The following is a 20,979-nucleotide window of genomic DNA, read 5'->3' on the forward strand; positions in this document are numbered from 1 at the left end:
TATATTCCAACTTTCAGAAGAATATATTCCATTGACCAAAGTTTCTTAAAACTTTGTAATAAATTGTATGTATATGCCTACACAGGAATATTAAAATTTTATTCATTCAAAATAATGGAGACAGAGCTAGTCTGACTTACTGTAAAGCAGGAAAATTTGTAAAGAAAGTAATTCTAGTTGACCTTTGAACAACGTGGGGATTGGTGCCCAGAACCCTGCGTAGTCAAAATTCCCCATGTAACTTTCGACTCCCCCAGAAGTTTACTAGTAATAGTCTACTGTTGACTGAAAGCCTTATTGATAACATAAACAATTGATTAACACATATTTTGTATGTTACATGTATTATTAATATATACTATATTCTTGTGATAAATAATTTAGAGAAAAGAAAATGCTATTAAGAGAATCCTAAGAAAGAGAATACATGTTTGCTGTTCATTAAGTGGAAGTGGATGATCATAAAGGTTTTCACCCTCATCATTTTCACATTGAGTGGACTGAGGAAACGGAGGAGTGAGTCTTGCTGTCTTAGGGGTGGCAGAGGCACAAGAAGTGGAGGTGGAAGCAGGGAGGCAGGATAGGCAGGCACACACGTGTAACTTCTGTTGAAAAATATCCATATATATACCAAGCAGACTAATAGACATTTACAGAACTCTCCACCCCAAATCAACAGAATATGCACTCTTCTCAGCACCACATCGCACTTATTCCAAAATTGACCACATAGTTGGAAGTAAAGCACTCCTCAGCAAACGTAAAAGAACAGAAATTATAACAAACTGTCTCTCAGACCATAGTGCAATCAAACTAGAACTCAGGATTAAGAAACTCACTCAAAACTGCTCAACTACATGGAAACGGAACAACCTGCTCCTGAATGACTACTGGGTACATAACAAAATGAGGGCAGAAATAAAGATGTTCTTTGAAACCAGGGAGAACAAAGATACAACATACCAGAATCTTTGGGACACATTTAAAGCATTGTATAGAGGGAAATTTATAGCACTAAATGCCCACAAGAGAAAGCAGGAAAGATCTAAAATTGACACCCTAACATCACAATTAAAAGAACTAGAGAACAAGAGCAAACACATTCAAAAGGTAGCAGAAGGCAAGAAATAACTAAGATCAGAGCAGAACTGAAGGAGATAGAGGCACAAAAAACCCTTCAAAAAATCAGTGAATCCAGGAACTGGTTTTTTTGAAAGGATCAACAAAATTGATAGACTGCTAGCAAGACTAATAAAGAATAAAAGAGAGAAGAATCAAATAGACGCAATAATAAATGATAAAGGGGATATTACCACTGACCCCACAGAAATACAAACTACCATCAGAGAATACTGTAAACACCTCTACACAAATAAACTGGAAAACCTAGAAGAAATGGATAAATTCCTGGACACATACAGTCTCCCAAGACTAAACCAGGAAGAAGTTGAATCCCTGAATAGACCAATAACAGGCTCTGAAATTGAGGCAATAATTAATAGCCTACCAACCAAGAAAAGTCCAGGACTATACGGATTCACAGCCAAATTCTACCAGACGTACAAGGAGGAGCTGGTACCATTCCTTCTGAAACTATTCCAATCAATAGAAAAAGAGGGAATCCTCCCTAACTCATTTTATGAGGCCAACATCATCCAGATACCAAAGCCTGGCAGAGACACAACAAAAAAAAGAGAATTTTAGACCAGTATCCCTGATGAACATTGATGCAAAAATCCTCAATAAAATACTGGCAAAACGAATCCAGCAGCACATCAAAAAGCTTATCTACCATAATCAAGTGGGCTTCATCCCTGGGATGCAAGGTTGGTTCCATATACGCGAATCAATAAATGTAATGCAGCATATAAACAGAACCAAAGACAAAAACCACATGATTATCTCAATAAATGCAGAAAAAGCCTTTGAAAAAATTCAGCAGCCCTTCATGCTAAAAAGTCTCAATAAACTCGGTATTGATGGAAAGTATCTCAAAATAATAAGAGCTATTTATGACAAACCCACAGCCAATATCATACTGAATGGGCAAAAACTGGAAGCATTCCCCTTGAAAACTGGGACAAGACAGGGATGCCCTTTCTCACCATTCCTATTCAACATAGTGTTGGAAGTTCTGGCCAGGGCAATCAGGCAAGAGAAAGAAATAAAGGATATTCAATTAGGAAAAGAGGAAGTCAAATTGTGAACTCCCATTCACAACTGCTTCAAAGAGAATAAAATACCTCGGAATCCAACTTACAAGGCATGTGAAGGACCTCTTCAAGGAGAACTACAAACCACTGCTCAATGAAATAAAAGAGGACACAAACAAATGGAAGAACATTCCATGCTCATGGATAGGAAGAATCAATATCGTGAAAATGGCCATATTGCCCCAGGTAATTTACAGATTCAAAGCCATCCCCATTAAGCTACCAATGACTTTCTTCACAGAATTGGAAAAAACTACTTTAAAGTTCGTATGGAATCAAAAAAGAGCCCAGATAGCGAAGACAATCCTAAGCCAAAAGAACAAAGCTGGAGGCATCATGCTAGCTGACTTCAAACTATACTACAAGGCTACAGTAACCAAAACAGCATGGTACTGGTACCAAAATAGAGATATAGACCAATGGAACAGAACAGAGACCTCAGAAATAATACCACACATCTACAACCATCTGATCTTTGACAAACCTGACAAAAACAAGAAATGGGGAAAGGATTCCCTGTTTAATAAATGGTGCTGGGAAAACTGGCTAGCCATAAGTAGAAAGTTGAAACTGGATCCCTTCCTTACACCTTATACAAAAATTAATTCAAGATGGATTAGAGACTTAAATGTTAGACCTAAAACCATGAAAACCCTAGAAGAAAACCTGGGCAATACCATTCAGGACATAGGCATGGGCAAGGATTTCATGCCTAAAACACCAAAAGCAACGGCAACAAAAGCTAACATTGACAAATGGGATCTAATTAAACTAAAGAGTTTCTGCACAGCAAAAGAAACTACCATCAGAGTGAACAGGCAACCTACAGAATGGGAGAAAATTTTTGCAATCTACTCATCTGACAAAAGGCTAATATCCAGAACCTACAAAGAACTCAAACAAATTTACAAGAAAAAAACAAACAACCCTATCAAAAAGTGGGCAAAGGATATGAACAGACACTTCTCAAAAGAAGACATTTATGCAGCCAACAGACACATGAAAAAATGCTCATCGTCACTAGCCATCAGAGAAATGCAAATCGAAATCATAATGAGATACCATCTCACACCAATTAGAATGGTGATCATTAAAAAGTCAGGAAACAACAGGTGCTGGAGAGGATGTGGAGAAATAGGAACACTTTTACACTGTTGGTGGGACCGTAAACTGGTCAAGCATTGTGGAAGACAGTGTGTCAATTCCTCAAGGATCTCTAACTAGAAATACCGTTTGACCCAGCTATCCCATTACTGGGTATATACCCAAAGGATTATAAAGCATGCTGCTATAAAGACACATGCACAAGTATGTTTATTGTGGCACTATTCACAATAGCAAAGGCTTGGAACCAACCCAAATGTCCATCAGTGACAGACTGGATTAAGAAAATGTGGCACATATCCACCATGGAATACTATGCAGCCATAAAAAAGGATGAGTTCATGTCCTTTGTAGGGACATGGATGCAGTTGGAAACCGTCATTCTCAGCAAACTATCGCAAGAACAGAAAACTAAACACTGCATGTTCTCACTCATAGGTGGGAATTGAGCAATGAGAACACTTGGATACAGGAAGGGGAACATCACACACTGGGGCCTATTGTGGGGTAGGGGGAGGGGGGAGGGATAGCATTAGGAGATATACCTAATGTAAATGACGAGTTAATGGGTGCAGCACATCAACATGGCACATGTATACATATGTAACCTGCATGTTGTGCACATGTACCCTGGAATATAAAGTATGATAATAATAAAAAAGGAAGAATATCCTTATATAAGTGGACCTGCTTAGTTCAAACCTGTGTTGTTCAAAGGTTCAGCTGTAGTCCGATTTACCTAATTTTCATTGAGAGAGTTTTTAGATTTACAAGTTAAAAAAAATAAATTCTGAAAGTGTTACATAGTTCTTATGAAAAAAGGAACCAATTTCAGACACTACTCTTTGTACTTGTTACTAAATATTGGCAGGATAAAGAGTCATTTAGAATTTTTAATGTGTAAAATTGAAGAAAATTATTGGACATTTTGAACTAGTAGAGTCTAAATTGATGGACTTTTACCATTAATGGGGGTCAGGATATGCTACTCCATAATATTTTAAGCTAAAGGAATTTGAGAAAACAGCAGAAGTAGGAAAGTCACTCTCTGCCCTCCTGCCCTTCCCTGAAGCAGGTCATAAGACCAACATTTGAGATATGCTTTTTCTATGCCTGGAGGAGTGGAACATCCTCCTTTCTGAAGATAGTGGGTCACAGAGGAGAAGCTGAGTCAGTAGGCCTTGCTAAGTTTCCCCCAGTTTATTACCATTAAATCATAGTTTTTAATTCAGTTGTACTTCTCCACAACTATCCACTTCTTCATCAAATATAGCATAAAAATACACAGGTTTACATGTTTATTTGGGTCATTATTTTCTTATAAAAGGTCCTATGTCACATAAGGCTTCTGTTAAATAAATTGGTATGCTTGTCTCTTGTTAATCTGTCTTTTTTATAGAGTTCTCTGTAACAATGAATATAGGATGGGTGAGAAAAAGATATTTCTTTTTTCCTATACCATTAAAATTATGCTGTTACTAACAGTTATTTTTGGTACCTGCTGGTGGGCTAAAGAGACCAAGCCCTTCTTTGCATTATATGTACTGTGGGCTTACGGTGGTAGCCACTTGAGGGAGCAGGTAAGGTGTATGGCATCAGAGGCTGTGTCTCAGCTTCCTAGCTTGACTTTGAGTGATCCTGTTTTTTTTTTTTCCAGAATAAAACAGCACCTTCTTTCCTAGAACTACCCAGTAGCTGATAGAATTAAGAAGATATTGCAAATTTTGCATTTATATGGCATGTTCCCACATTTTATAATGAATGATGAAATTGCACTGAAAAGCTTTTTGCATAGAAATAGATATGTGATTTCATTCATTTTTTCAGCCATATGTAATTTTGTTAAGCTTGTTAGATTGAGAGATTGCTAAAAATTTAGCCCACTAGAATTATAATCGTTCTTGCAAATCTTTCTTTTTTAAATAGAAAAGTGCCCTTGGTTAGCATGATAAAAGATTCTAAGTACATTTATCTCATACAAGAAAAAATGAAAGGTTTTTAGAATGTTCATTTGAACATTATGCTTTCTTTTATTTTGACTGTCATTTCCCCCAAATGATGAAGAGACTACATTCTGTGTTTTCTGCTCCTTGTGAAGAATCTGTTCAGTTTCTGGTATCTTTAGGACCTTCTAGGGTGCTCTATGACTACATGAAGTCTTGGACTTCTAACCACCACAGACTGGTGGGTGTCCCAGCAGCCTGCTAACCCTCCCCCTAATGGCTTGGGCTAGGCTCCCTTCAGAAACATCAAAATAACTTAGCCACACTTCACTTAGAAGACCAGTTTGTCTTCTCAACTAGGATGGCTGCTTTCACAGTCCTGCACCATTGAGACCATTAGAGCCTTAGTTTCATACCCTGCCTCTATTTGTGTTTGCCTCCAAGCACACTTCCTCCATCCTTCCTCTCCTTTCTCACCTCTCTCTTACTCCTTTTTATTCTCACCTCTTTTATTTACTTGATTTTCAATCAAACACTTTCTAAATGGATTGACTTTGTTCCAGGCATTATTCTAATTATCTTATTAAATATTAATTTCGTTCGGACAAACCTATGAGGTAGGGGCTGTCTTAGTTCATTATGTGTTGCTATAACAGAATACTTGAGGCTGGGTAATTTATGAAGGAAAGACGTTTATTGAGCTGACAATTTGCAGGCTGGGAAGTTCAAGAGCATAGCGCTGCACTGGCTGGCTCCTGGTCAGAACCACATGCTGGGTCAAAACATGGCAGAGAAGTGGAAAAGTGAGTGGGTGCGTGCAAAGCGATCACATGGCAATAGGGGAAGCAAGAGAGAATCTAGGAAGCCTAATTCACTTTTATAAGAGCGTACTCTTTAGTAACTAATCCAGTCCCATGAAAGTGAAAACATCCTCCTGATGTAAGGCATTCATCTGTTTATGAGGGATCCACCCTGTGACCCAAACATCTCCCACAAGGCTCCATGTCCAGCACTACCATATTGGGAATCAGATTTCAACATGAGTTTTGGTGGGGACAAACCACATCCAAACCATGGGAAGACCATTGTCATCACTCCCATTTATCAGGGAACTGAGAGGCACAAAGAAGTTAAGTAATTTGTTAGTGAGTAGCGGAACCAGGACTCAAGCCCAAGCAGTCTGATTCCAGATTCTGTGCTCTTAATCACTATGCTAATCTGTTACATTGTAAATTAGCAACCCGACTCCCTAAACATTTTCCAGGAATACCTCTTCTTGCCTTAGCTGAAACTCAGCTCTTATCCGATTGAAGTCACAGCTTCTTCTAGGTGAAGGCTGCTCATTTCACCTAATTCCACATTCCACAGGACCCGGAGATATCATCTACATTCTCTTATCTCTCTGTTGCTTTGTCCCTATTCTATCCTCACACAAAGGCCTTTCCTTATTGGTGGTTCATGTTACCTGGTTTTGTTACCTTCTGCCTCTCTTTTTGCTGTCATCTGAATATTTCCTCTCCTATTTTGAGGATTTTGTTTCATAGCTTACATTGCAATGCTTGCGTCCTTCAGTAGCACGAGCACAATCTGTCCAGCCATGCTGGCACAAAGTGAGCTTTGGAGTCAGTCAGAACCATTTGCATTCCTGTGCAGTCTGTTACCAGCTGAGTGGTTTTAAGCAATTTACTTCACCTCCCAGTCCTTCAGTTTCTTTATTTGTACAATGGGCATAATAGTAACTGTTCTGAAAATAAAGTGAGATAATCTATACGAAGTGTTTAGCATAGTATTGGGCACATAGACAATGTTAAATAGATGGTAGCTGTTATTATTAATGATAAATACTCCATTCCCACTACTGCCGTCACAGCTGTTGCTTTTCTTAAAATCCCTTGACTTCTTTGACGTTAGCATCCTACACCCGTACACCACTCTGCCATTCATAAGCATATTTCTGAGACCTTAAACTCAGTTATAGCTATCGCCACAGCTTCCCATTCTAGTTGCCATTTACTTCCTTTCCACTACTACTAATGCTCTGCGACCTCACCCAGGCTTGGCCTCTTCCAGGACAGCATGGATGTATTCATTCTTAAACTAGACAAGGCCTCAAGGTATGTCACTTTCTTGGTGGCTCTTTCAATTGTCCTATCTCCTTCAGTTTGACCTGGCTGGGAAACACCGATGGCAGATCCAATCCAGTCATTTGCTTTTTTGCCCCAACACCTGGGCAAAATAAAATCCACCCTCCTTGCTGTAGCCCACAATACCCTCCATGTTCTGGTCTGCTGTCTATATCTCCTGCCTTATGATGGTCCTCTCTCCCTGCCCACTGTGCTCCAGTTGAACTTTCTTCTCACAGATGCTGGACTCAACCAAGTCTTTTCTGCCATAGATCTTCTGAAAATGCCTGAGTGTTCCTTTTGCTTAGGCCTTTTCATTCTTAGGATCTCAAATGTCACCACTTCAGAGTCCCTGCCCACTGTGAGTAGAGTATGTTTATAAGTAAGCTCTCTATCACTATACCCAGTGGGATGCCCTCATAGAGCTCATCACATGTTGTGATTATGTTATTGTCTATTTGTTGTTGTTGTTGTTGTTTGTTTGTTTTGAGATGGAGTCTCGCTCTGTCGCCCAGGCTGGAGTGCAGTTGCATGATCTTGGCTCACCGCAAACTCTGCATCCTGGGTTCAAGTGATTCTCCTGTCTTAGCCTCACTAGTAGCTCGGATTACAGGTGCCTGCCACCACACCCGGCTAAGTTTTGTATTTATAGTACATGTTGGCCAAGCTGGTCTCAAACTCCTGACCTCAAGTGATCTGCCTGCCTCAGCCCCTCAAAGTGCTGGGATTACAGGCGTGAGCCACTGTGCCTGGCCCATTATTGTCTATTTGATTGACTGTCTTTGTGGCTAGATTAGGCTCCACGAGGGCCAGGACCATGACTGTTTTGATCACTAGCGTATACCCAGTACCGTCTATAATGTGTGACACATAAAATGCGTTAAGGCTCACATAATCCCAGCACTTTGGGGGCCTGAGGAGGGAGGATTGCTTGAGCTCAGTGGTTTAAGACCAGCCTAGGCAACATAGTGAGACTGTTTCTACAAAAGAGAAAAAAATTACCTGGGCATGGTGGTGCATGCCTTGATTCCAGCTACTTGGGTGGCTGAGGTGGAAGGATTGCTTGAGTCTGGGAGGGCGAGGCTGCAGTGAGCTGTGAATATGTCACCATACTCCAGCCTGGGTGACAGAGAAAGACCCTGTCTCAAATAAATAAATAAATACATAAATAAATAAGGTGTTAATAAATATTTATCAAAAGAATGACAAAATGAAGAAATCACACAGTCATGTACGTTGGCTCTCCTGCAAATGTATGTCTTCCACACTCAGAGCCTTGGCTCGGCAGGTGCACTGCTTTGGCTCAGTGTTTTCTCATGTCTACTGTTGCTGCTGCAGCCCCCTGTTTGGAGCAACTATAAGCTTCTACCCGTCTCTCAGCAGATGGCACTGAGGCTGGGATCTGCTCACTTCAAGTCCCAAGTCCTTCTGCTACTGCATTTGGCTTTTAAATTCTCATACAGTTTTAGGAAAAAAGGTGTCCTGTATCTAGTTAAGACTAACCCCTTCAGCTGTGTTCTTGGTTGGCTGGTCTCAACCGGGATCTTGTTATACCAGTTACTTCTTCCCTCTCGGTGTTTCTGTATTTTCAACCCTTTGTCTTTATCACCTCCTTTCCCCCAACTTTACTTGCTCAATAACACCTTTCCTATCCCTAAACAAACAAAAAACAAAGTTAGAAAACCCTAAGAATTAGCTACAGAAAAATCTCTTGTTTTTGAATCTCCTGCTAGCTTCTTCATTGTACCTTTCCTACCCAGAAGCTTTAAAAGAGTTGCCTGTATTCTCTGTACCTTTCCTACCCAGAATCTTTAAAATTTAAAAAATCTTCATCGTACCTTTCCTACCTAGAATCTTTTAAAAAGTTGCCTGTGTTCTCTGTCTCTAGTTCATTACTGTCCTTTTCTCGGACCTCCCGCCGTCAGTAGGCTATGGCTTACTTCACTACGTGCCACATCATGGGCCCCGATAGCTTTGTAATCACTGAATCTAACGGATGCTCTAGATTTATTCATACAACCGAGCACTCCCTTCTTTAAATTCTTTTGGCTTCTGAGACACCACTTTCTTTTTTCTTTCTTTCTTTTTTGTGTGTGTATGTTTTTAATACTTCTCTCAATGTATCTTCTCAGCTTTCTTCACTAGCTTCTCTCTTTTTTCTTTAAGCATTTATATTTTTAGATTTCTGAACCTGACTCTCTGTTTAACTATGTTTCTTTCTTTTTTTGGTTTTTGAAGTGGAGTCTCACTCTGTCGCCCAGGCTGGAGTGCAGTGGCACTATCTCGGCTCACTACAACCTCTGCCTCCCAGGTTCAAGTGATTCTCCTGCCTCAGCCTCCCGAGTAGCTGGGATTACAGGCACATGCCACCACGCCTGGCTAATTTTTGTATTTTTAGTAGAGACAGGGTTTCACCATGTTGGCTAGGCTGGTATCAAACTCCTGACCTCAGGTGATCTGCCCGCATCGGCCTCCCAAAGTGCTGGGATTACAGGTCTGAGCCACTGTGCCTGGCCCCATGTTTCTCTTTTTGTATTTACCATCACAGTCAATCTCCCTACTCTTCCACCAGTAACATAAGAAATCTAGGTGTCATCCTAAATGCCAGCATCAGTTATTTTAGATATTCATAGTCATCAAATGCTGTAAATTTTCTCCCTTAAATATCACTCCCATTTTTTCCCTACTTTCTGTTCCTATTGCTGTGCCTCAGTTCCAGCTCTGTTCATCTTTTACCTATGCTACTGCAGTAGTCTCCTGGTCCACAACCTGCAGCTTTGCTTCCAGACTCTTTTTCTAAAGCACAAAACTAAGCATTTTTATGCTCTCTGCTTAAAAGAATTTATTGACTTACTGTTGGATCTAGGATAAAATCTATTCTTCTTTCTGTGTCATTTAAGATTCTGAGCTCCTGGATTCTTGCCTGTGTATTTAGCCTTATTGTGCTGTCCACGCTGCACCCATTGTTTAAGGCACACTGAACTACTTACAGGTGTCCAGAGGCACTTGGCCATGTCATGTCTTCATGCCTTAGCTGACGCTGCTGCCACCCCGTGGAATCCTTCACATTCTTCACATGATCAGACAACAACCACTGATTTTTTTTTTTTAATTAGTTTTGGCCGGACATGGTGGCTGATGCCTGTAATCCTAGCACTTTGGGAGGCTGAGGCGGGTAGATCACTTGAGGTCAGGAGTTTGAAACAAGCCTGGCCAACATAGTGAAACTCCATCTCTACTAAAAATACAGACAAATTAGCCAGGCATGGTGGTGGGTACCTGTGATCTCACTTACTCGGGAGGCTGAGGCAGGGGAATCGCATGAACCCAAGAGGCAGCAGTTGTAGTGAGCTGAGATGGCACCACTGCACTCCAGCCTGGGTGACAGAGTAAGAGTCCATCTACAAAAAAAAAAAAAAAAAATTTTTAACTATAGTAAAATACACATAATATGAAATTTACTATCTTAACTTTTTAAAAACATGTAGTTCAGTAGTGTTAAGTATATTCATATTATTGGGCAAGCAAGCTACAGAATCTTTTAATCTTGCCAAATGGAAACTCCATACCCATGAAAAACAAATCCTCACTCCCTCCTTCCCCTGGCTTCTGGCGACCACCATTCTACTTTCTGTCTCTATGAATTTGACTGTGTAGCTGCCTCATAGAAGTGAAACCATGTAGTATTTATCTTTTTATGACTGGCTAATTTCACTTAACATAATGTCCTTAAGGTTCATACATGTCGTATTGTGTCAGAACTTTCTTCCTTTTTAATGCTTTGTAATATTCCATGGTATATGTACATACCACATTTTGCTTCTCTTGTTATCTGTTGATGGGTTTGTTGATGGACTCTTGGCTACTGTGAATAATACAGCTATGAACACGAGTGTATAAATATCTCTTTAAGACCTTGAGTTTAGATCTTTTGGATATGTAATCAGAAGTGGAATTACTGAATCATACGGTAGTTTTATTTTTAATATTTTGAGGAACTGCCATAATGTTTTCTGTAGCAGCTGGACTATTTTACATTCCCACCAGCAGTATACAAGGGCTCCAACACTTGTTATTTTCTATTTTTTTGATAATAGCCCTTTTTAGAAAAAATTTAACCCAAACTTTGTATTGATCAAAACAGCTTCATTGTTCTTTATAACAAAGAATTGTTATAAACTTGAATTTATGTAACTAATTAAAACTAACCAAAATAACCAATTTTATATTCGCTTTACATATTGGAATTCAACAAAAAACATTTTAATTTTGGGGGAAAAAAAGCTGTATTTCAAAATGTTTAAAAAAATCACCATCATGGAAATCTTAGGATGAAATGGCCTTCTTAATGAAGAGAGGCAGGAGATAAACCATCCAGCAGAGGGCTCTGTGTAAAAACATTTATTTTTACTAATGTTTAGAATACAGGAACTAAAGAAAGGGAAAAAAAAGACAACTCCAAAGCGACAGTGAGTTAGGGCCTGCCCGCGGCCAAGGGGGAAGGCTACTCCAGGGTATCCTGGCATGCACTGTCCCTCCACTACTTAATGTCAGTGCCACTAAGCAGAAAACTTGAGGAATCAGGGTTTGAAGACCTTACCAGCTACTAGCGAGCATGCAAGGGAAGAACGGGATGTCTGTGTGGCTTCCCCATGAGCTGAGAGCCAGGATACACAGGGCAGGTGGCAGAGGCTCCCAATTCAGTTAAGGGCAGGAGGCTGAATGCCCAGGTCCAGGAAGAACAAAAAGGGGATTTTGGAGGTAGGTTTTTTCATCATGTTAAAAAAACAGGCACATTACCCATCTCCCTGTAGCCCCTGAGCTGCTGGCCTGGCCCCCTGATCCTTCCCCTCTCCCCACAAAACCAAAAGGAATAAGAAGGGAGACAGAAGAGGAGACATTCCAAGGGTGGGGAATGCTTCGGTCACTGGAGCCCGTCCATGAGAGTGAGCTCCGAGAGCACCGGGAAGCACAAGGTAAAGCTGCTGCTCCCCCTGGGGTGGGGTGAACTGGGACAGGGCAGAGCCAGGAGGGTGACTGAGAACATCCTAACTCCAGCAAAGAACCCTATGTAGCAGAAACAGAGGGCCGCAGAGAGCCACTCTGGAGGAAAGAGGTGAGGCTAAGTGCACAGGGGCACGGGAAGCTCCTTGTGGCCATGGCCTCAGCTGCTTGCTCCCAGCTGCCTCAGGCAAAGGGGCTCTGGCCTGGCTTGCCTCTGGGGGAAGGGAAAACTCTGGAGACCAGAGTGGAGGCAGCAGAGAGAGAAGTGAGCTGCTCTCCCACTCTTTCTAGGAGGACACTGAACCCTGTGATCACCATAGCCTGGGCCCAAGGCAAGCAGAGTGAATGCATTTCCTGGAGAGCAGAGAGAAACTGGGCCCACAGGTAGGCCTTGGGGCAGGGTGTTGCTCCTTTCTCCTTGAGGGCCTAGGGCCAGAGGTGGCCAGAGCTGCCACCTCAGCTTGCGGCTGCCAAAGGCAGCCTAGAACAACCACTCCAAGGTTCTCTGGACTTGTGAAGGAGAGGTGGAAGAAGGGACAGGTGGGTTTGAAAAATGAAGTGGAGGAGAGAAACAGCCTTAGGTATGTCGAGGAGCAGGGGGATGGCCATCTCAAGAGGAGTTCTGGTTCTGGTAGATGGCAACTTTCTCCTTCAACAGGTCCAGACACAGGTGGCAACTCCCACTTCCTTCGGGGGCTCAGACATGGATGAGGTGAGACAGTGCAGTTGGTAGCCGTGATCGCAGTCAGCACGGAAGCCCAGCTGGTCATCATTCTCAGCGGTGCCACAGGTGTCATGACATTCGCACTCGATGTACTGCCAGCGGCATGTCTTCACTGCCGCCATCGTCATGGGGGTGAAATGGAGGCAAGATGGATGCCCTGAGCAGCCACAGTCAAAACAAGACACCAGCTCCTCGAGTTGTCCCATCTTCTTGTTAATCTTTGAGTTCCCCAGACAGAAGTTACAGTAGTTGTTGGGCAAGGCCAATCCATCAGGACCCTTTTTGGGTTTCTGTTCCTCAGACCTCTGGGAAACAGGGGTGGGTGGTTGGGAGTCTTCTTTGTCCTCACCCTCCTCCTCAGCCAAGTGAGAGTGGACATAGTGGTAGCTGAGGCCTGGTTGGTTCTTGTAATGTTTTCCACAAATGTCACAGGCATAGGGCTTGTCCCAGTCCTCCAGGTTGGAAGCATCCAGCTCCTTACAGGCACTGCCCACACCTTTACACTTGGATTACCCCTTTCCTGGACGCTTGGGAGCATCTTCTTCATAGTCCTCATCATCGAAGTCATCTGGTTCTAGGATTCGCTTTTGTGCTTGACTGTTGGTCACAGGAAACTCACCCAGGCTGTCATCATCAACTCGGGGACCTGGGGCACCTCGCCTCTCCAGGGGGTCAGTGTGCAACAGAACCTCTAAACTGCTGCCATCCTGAGAGATCAGCCCCTCCTTCTTCAGGGTCTGGTCTGTGTCTGGCTTGACAAATGGGAAGGAAAGTTGTGGATCTTCAGGGGGGTGGGCTCGCTACTTTTTCTGCCAGCGCTGGGCAGGGTAAGAGTACAGCTGTCCAGAGGCCAATCCTAGAACCCAGTCACTTTTCCATCCAAATGTAACAATTGCTCTGGGCTACTCCAGTCTGTGAGTCCAAGAAAGGCAGGCGCACGCTGCGCTCAGCACAGAGGTGGGCATTGTAATTGTGGCCCTGCTCCATGGCATCTTTGTAGTACTGCTCCCAAGGAGCTTCACTACACTCACCACCACAGTGCCATTTTCCCTGCTCCTCTCCCTCCAATAATGGCCATTCTAATAGGTATGAGGTGGTATTTCATCTGTGGTTTTGATTTGCAATTCCTTAATGATTAGTGATGTTGAACATCTTTTCCTGTGCTTTTTGCCATTTGGGTTTCTTCTATGGAGAAATCCCATTCAAGTCTTTTGCCCATTTTTAAACCAAGTTGTTTGTCTTTTGTTGTTGATTTGAAGGAGTGCTTTATATTCTGAATATTAACCTCTTACCAGATACATGATTTGCAAATATTTCTCCCATTCCATAGGTGGCCTTTTCATTCTATTATATCCTATGATGCATGAAAATTGTATATTTTTATGTAATCCAATTTATCTATTTTTACTCTTGTTGCCTGTGCTTTGGTGTCACACTCAAGAAATCATTGCCAAATCTAATGTCTCAAACCTTTCCCTCTATGTTTTTTCTTAAGAGTCTTATAATTTTAACTCTTATGTTTACATCTTTGATCCATTTCGAGTTAATTTTTGTATATGGTGTAACGTAAGGGACTAACTTCATTCTTTTGCATGTGGATATCCAGTTTTCCTAGCACCATTTGTTGAAAGACTGCTAATGTAGTTTGGACGTTACCCCTTCCCAAATTTCATGTTGTAATGTAGTCCCTAATGTTGGAGGTGGAGCCTTGTGGAAGGTGATTGGATCATCATCATCTTGGTACTGTCCCCATGCTAGTGAGTGAGTTCTTGTGAGATATGGTCATTTAAAAGTGTGTGGGGCCTTCCCCCCGCCTCTTATTCCTGTGTCCACCATGTGAGATGCCTGGTCCCCCTGTGCCTTCTGCCATGGATTGTAAGCTTCCTGAGGCCTCCCCAGAAGGAGATGCTGGCATTATGCTTCCTGTACAGCCTGCAGAACTGTGAGCCAGTTAAGTCTCTTTTCTTATAAATTACCCAGTCTCAGGTATTTTTTTATAGCAATACAGAAATGGCTTAATACAACGGTCTTTTCTCATTGAATGGTCTTGGCACTGTTGTTGAAACCTTTTGACCATTGTCATAGTCCTTTCCTGCCGTTATAACAAAATACCTGGACTGGGTAATTTATGAACAACAGAAATTCATTCATCACAGTTCTGGAAACTGGAAGTTCAAGATCAGGTCACCAGCAGATTTAGTGTCTGGAGAGGACTCTGCTTCACAGATGACACCTTGTTGCTGCATCCTCATCTAGTGGAAGGGGAGAACGCTATATCCTCACATGGTGGAGGGCAAACAGGGACAAAGACAAAAGTGATTTGGGACCCCTGAATCTCTTTTAAGGGCAGTAATGCCATTAATGAAGGCAGACCTCTTGTGACCTCATCGGCTTCCAAAGGCCCCACCTCTTAATACCATTACCTTGGGGATTAGGTCTCAACATAAGAATTTTGCAGGGACACAAACATTCAGACTATAGCAACCATATGTATGAGGTTTTATTTTTGAGCTTTCTATTCTATTTCATTAGTCTATATATTTGTCTTTATGCATATATCACACTGTCTTGATTACTATAGATTTGTAGTAACTTTTGAAATCAGAAGTGTAAAATCTCTAACTTTGATCTTTATCAAGATCGTTTTGCTATTCAGAGATCCTTGAGGTTCAATATGAATTTTAGGATGGATTTTTAAAATTTCTGCAGAAAATACCATTGGGATTTTGATGGGGTTACATTAAATCATTAGATTGCTTTGAGTAGTATTGGCATTTTAACAATATGTAGTCCTTCAGTTCATTAAAACAGGCAGGCTGTCTTTTCATTTATTTGTATTTTCTTTAATTTCTTTTAGCAATGTTTTGTAGTTTTCAGAATATGCATCTTTCACCTCCTTAGTTAAGTTTATTCCTAAGTATTTTATAATTTTTGTATTCCTAATTATTTTATAATTTTATTTATAATGTTGATGTAATTGTTTTCTTAATTTCCTTTCATATTGTATCACTGACCTTTCATAGAGACTTATTTCAAGTGTCACTTTTACAATAAAGGACTTTTCTTTTTCTCCAGAGTAGAAATGATCATTTTATTCTCTTCTCCCCTAAATCTCTACTGTAGAAACTATAACAACTTAGCGTAATTGTTTAGAAATCTAACTTTCCCAACCAGAATTGAAAGCTCTTTGAGGGAATCTTTCATCTTTCTGTCCTCAACTCCTGTGATGTAATAGGGATTCAATAAATATATTTTAATAGATAAAGCAATGAAAAAAAAGTGTGATGCACACATAAAAGTCTAATTGAAAGAACATTTAACCTTAGGTAGTCTTTCTTCCCTCATTTACATTCGTGTCTAAATCTTTGCATGATAATTAAACCCAGTTCTGGTGTTCTAGAATCCCCTAAGGATGATGTACCAGAACTCTCTCTGGCAGTTCACTTGGATTTGCTGGTTGTTAGGATAAGAAGGGACCTGAGAGGCAATTTATTATGGCCTCATCACTTTTACTGTCAGGGTTAAGTGATGTGTCCAGGAGCACAAGCTAAATTATGGGAGGACTGGGTTGGAGTTAGAAGGCTCAGTCTGGTTATCTTTCTCAACTGCAGTGGAATTAGTAGAATTCCTCTGGCATCAAGATGTATTTTAAAGATGTGTTTTTAAGAATGACACTTAAAAATTCTACTTGTCGGTTTTACACAGTAATCAACTAGAAATATCTATTTAAGATGAGGACTATAAAATTTACATAGTTCGAGTGACTTGCTAAGTCTATCTAAAATGAAACTGTTTAAGCAGTATGTGGATACAGGAATGCTTTAAATGTTAATAGTAATACTATAGGAACAACAAAAACAGCTTTATGGCTTTTATTTCTTTAAAGTTTTAGGTGATGAGAAGTGATTCTAAAGTTTCATTGAGATTTTTCATATTATATGTGACACAATTTCAGTATAACTTACAATAGTAGTAGAAAGTATCTTACAATTGGAAAACATGGAAAATACTCATTGCTTGCTATTGTTTAATTACACATTAGTTTTTTTTTGTTGTTGTTGTTTTGTTTTTTAAGACTGTGTCTCGCTCTGTCACCCAGGCTGGAGTACAGTGGTGCCATCACAGCTCACTGCAGCCTTGACCTCCCGGGGCTTAGGTGATCCTCCCATTTCATCCTCCTGAGTAGCTGGGATTACAGGCATGTGCCATCACACCTGGCTGATTTTTTTTTTTTTTGTAGAGACAGGGTTTCACCATGTTGCCCAGGCTGGTCTCAAATTCCTGGGCTCAGGCAGTTCTCCCTCCTTGGCCTCCCAGAGTACCGGGATTATAGGCATGAGCCACCTCACCTGGCCACAAATCAAAAATTGAACATACTATTTTTGTTACATCCACATATTGAAATAATATATAGAGATACTTGACTTATGGTGCAGTTATATCCTAATAAACCTATTGTAACTTGAAAATTAATTGAATACATTTAACCTACCTGAAAATATAGTTTAGTCTAGCCTACCTTAAATGTGCCCACAACACTTAACATTAACCTACAGCTGGGCAAAATCATCTGGCAACACAACACACTGTAGAGTGTTGGTTGTTACCCTTGTGATCATGTGACTGAGTGGGAGCAGCTGGCTGCTGCTTTCCGGCATTGAGAGAGAATATCATACTGCATATTGCTATCCTGGGAAAAGACCAAAAATCAGGATTTCCAAGTAGAGTTTCTACTGAATGCATGTTGCTTTTGTGCAATTGTAAAATCAAAAAATCATAAATTGAAGCTTTATAGTTTGAGATTATCTGTATAAGTTTAGTAATATATTGAACTTCATTCCTTTAGCATTCTAGACTATTCTTATTAATAAACCTCTTTGTGATTATTCTCAAATTGGAGATCATGTAATCATAAGCATCCTTAACAATATTAGAAAAAGGGAGAAAATAGCAAAAGCTTGGAAAGAAGGGGGAAATATTTATCTTGCAAAAAGGGTATATAAGTAGAAACATGATTTTGTTAAAATTGATCTGTTACAGTTTACTTTGAGACAACTTTTAGCAACTTCTTTGCACTTTAAGATTATTATGTAAATTTATTGCTGCTACATATTTTAAAGAGTTCACCTAAAGAAAATCTCCTATATAAAAAAAAGTAAACCCTAAAAAACAGATAAAGCTGTATTTGTTAGGGTTACAAATGCATTCTTTCTCTATTAAATTATTTATTTCAGTATTCTTTTATATAGCAAAGTGTCCTTGTATGTAAATATATTTTTAAGCAGTTGTTCTTCAGACAATTTTCATCTTCAGTTTTAAGTTATATTGTTTAGGAAGCACCCTTACCTGACTTTTTGAAGGATATCTGGCATATGTGCTTTGTGATTTTTGGTTTAGTGCTTGAAGGAATGCCTGTGGTACTGGGAGGAAATAAGAAATCTCAATTATTCATAAGTTTCTCTTCCAGGACTTCCAACTTTTGTGTAAGTTGTTAATAGATGAAAAATGACATGTAGGTTTCACATTAGTAAAAACTTTTCTCATCCCAAATATGATATTGCTCTAACCATTACCTAATACTCTAAGCAATAGATTATACTACTGTTAAGAATATAAAATCAGTATTAAGAAGTACTTTTCAAAAAGAAGGCATTTTCTTTTTCCCCACTTCTGTGTACCTATAGACTATATTGAAAAAGCACGTTAATAAAAATCAAAAGTTCTTTGTGACAAATATTATTTAAAACAGTATTGTGAATAAATATCATAAGAGACTTCAGACCCAGTGAATAATGAGAGCTGTTGGGTCAAAATCTGAGGTAACTGAAATCAGTAAATTGAAAACTGTTGGCTGGGTGCAGTAGCTCATGACTGTAATCCCAGCACTTTGGTTGGGAAGCCAAGGCGGGCAGATCACTTGAGGCCAGGAGTTCGAGATCAGACTGGCTAACATGACAAAACCCCGTATCTTCTAAAAATACAAAAATTAGCCAGACATGGTGGTGCGTGCCTGTAATCCCAGCTACTCAGGTGGCTGAGGCACGAGTATTGCTTGAACCTGGGAGGTGATGGAGGTTGCAGTTAACTGAGATTGTACCACTGCAATACAGCCTGGGTGACAGAGTGAGATTCTGTTGTGAAAAAGAAAAAAAAAGGAAAAAAAGAGAAAAATGTTTTCTTTAGACTCAATTAAGATTGTTATAGCAAATAAGATAATAAACATTAGGTAGTAAAGAACAGTACAAATGCCCACTATTTTAATTTTCTGTTAACAAAAGCCCATTTCTTATATCCGTCAAATTTTTTGATAAATTCAAAAATTCGAATTTGACTTTTTGATGTTGATTGGGAAGTCCGTCTTTTTATTGTGCTGAAATCTGTCCCATGAGACTATAACCTCCCAGGAGACAAAAATAACTTAGAGTCTCTTGTGTGCAGCCTTCAGCAGTACTGTGCTTGGCACTTACAGGGAATGCTCAGTAAGTAACTGAATAAATGAATTTGTGCTTCCACACCTTTATGCTATTTGTTTTCTAGGTTGATACAAACATGTTGCTAAATTGCTATTGGAAGCTCTTATATGGGATAATTCTTCAAATATTTGAAGACTTGGAAATTATGCTCTAAACAGTCAAATCTTAGGAACATAGTAAATTAGTCCATCATGACATATGTAAAACCGTAAGACATCGCTAATATTTGACTGGTTTTGACCCATAAAAGTGACAGTTTTGTATGATTCAGACTAATATTTCAACATGAGGTTCTTTTAAAACAGCTGTGAATATGCCAAAATAGAGAGGGCCAAAACTGGGTTATGACAGGGTAGTTGAGAAAAGATAGGTTTTTGTAATTTATATGAACTCTAAATTGATAAGTTAATTACAGTGATAAAGTGATAATAGGAATACACTCTCACTGTTTCATAACATGCTTATGCTGGACTTGTCTTTCTTTTTTTGGCTACCCAGCATCTAAATTTTTTATACTAATCTCTCTTGTTAGTTACATTCTTTCATAGACTCCCTTGCTGCTAGGGAAGGGGAAGGAAAATATGATCTTGGTCTGACGCAGACTTTGAATCGGAAGCTAGCAACTTGAAGAAGAAAAGGACCATGTAGAATTCATCCTTGGGATAGGTGTGTCATCAGTGATAGCTACTACCAGTCCAAGGCCAGTGGGAGCAGTTTTGGCCCTTTGTGTGCTGTCTGTGGTTTGGTACCTGATGCTCACTGGAAGAGGGGGTGTTGGTACTGGACCTGGGCTCCACCAGAACTTTGGGCATCTCCTATCTCCTTGGCTTCATGGCCTTTCAGCCTAGTCCTCTGGTCCTCGTGGTGGTGTTTTTTTTTTTTTTTTTTTTGAGACTGCATCTTACTCTGTCACCCAGCTTAGCCTCCCAAGTTGCTGGGACTACAGGTACACCCCACCACACCTGGCTAATTGTTTGTATTTTTGGTAGAGATGAGGTTTCACCATGTTGTCTGGGCTCGTCTTAAACTCCTGAGCTCAGGCGGTCTACCCACCATGGCCTCCCAAAGTGCTGGGATTATAGGATTGAGCCACCACACTAGGCCCTCCCAGTGTTCTTATATGAATTCTTTTCCTCCTCAACTCAGCCAAAGTTGCCATCTGTTGTTTGCAACTGAGAACCAGTGTTTTCTAGGCATTTTAATGGTCTATTGCTTAACCTTCTTTATTACCATAGAATAGAGACAAAAAGCTATTTGAGGGCAGTGACTACCAGCACAGGGTTTTTAGAATATGCCCCAAATTTATATACCGTGATTGAAATGTCACATTTAGCACATTAATTAGTGTTCAGTAAAAAGTAAAATAATAATTAAAAAAAGAAAGTAACAGTAAAA

General features: G+C 40.2%; 1 protein-coding gene and 1 pseudogene across 3 annotated transcripts in view; one reads left to right on the forward strand and one right to left on the reverse strand.

Moving 5' to 3' along the window:
* AKAP7 (A-kinase anchoring protein 7) overlaps positions 1–20,979 on the forward strand; it is a 145,717-nt gene that overhangs the window by 36,933 nt on the left and 87,805 nt on the right. The gene's annotated exons all lie outside the window — the stretch shown is intronic.
* On the reverse strand, positions 12,998–14,113 carry LOC111554933 (annotated as a pseudogene).

This window comes from Piliocolobus tephrosceles, chromosome 5 (genome assembly GCF_002776525.5).
Source record: "Piliocolobus tephrosceles isolate RC106 chromosome 5, ASM277652v3, whole genome shotgun sequence".
NCBI classification, from domain to species: domain Eukaryota; kingdom Metazoa; phylum Chordata; class Mammalia; order Primates; family Cercopithecidae; genus Piliocolobus; species Piliocolobus tephrosceles.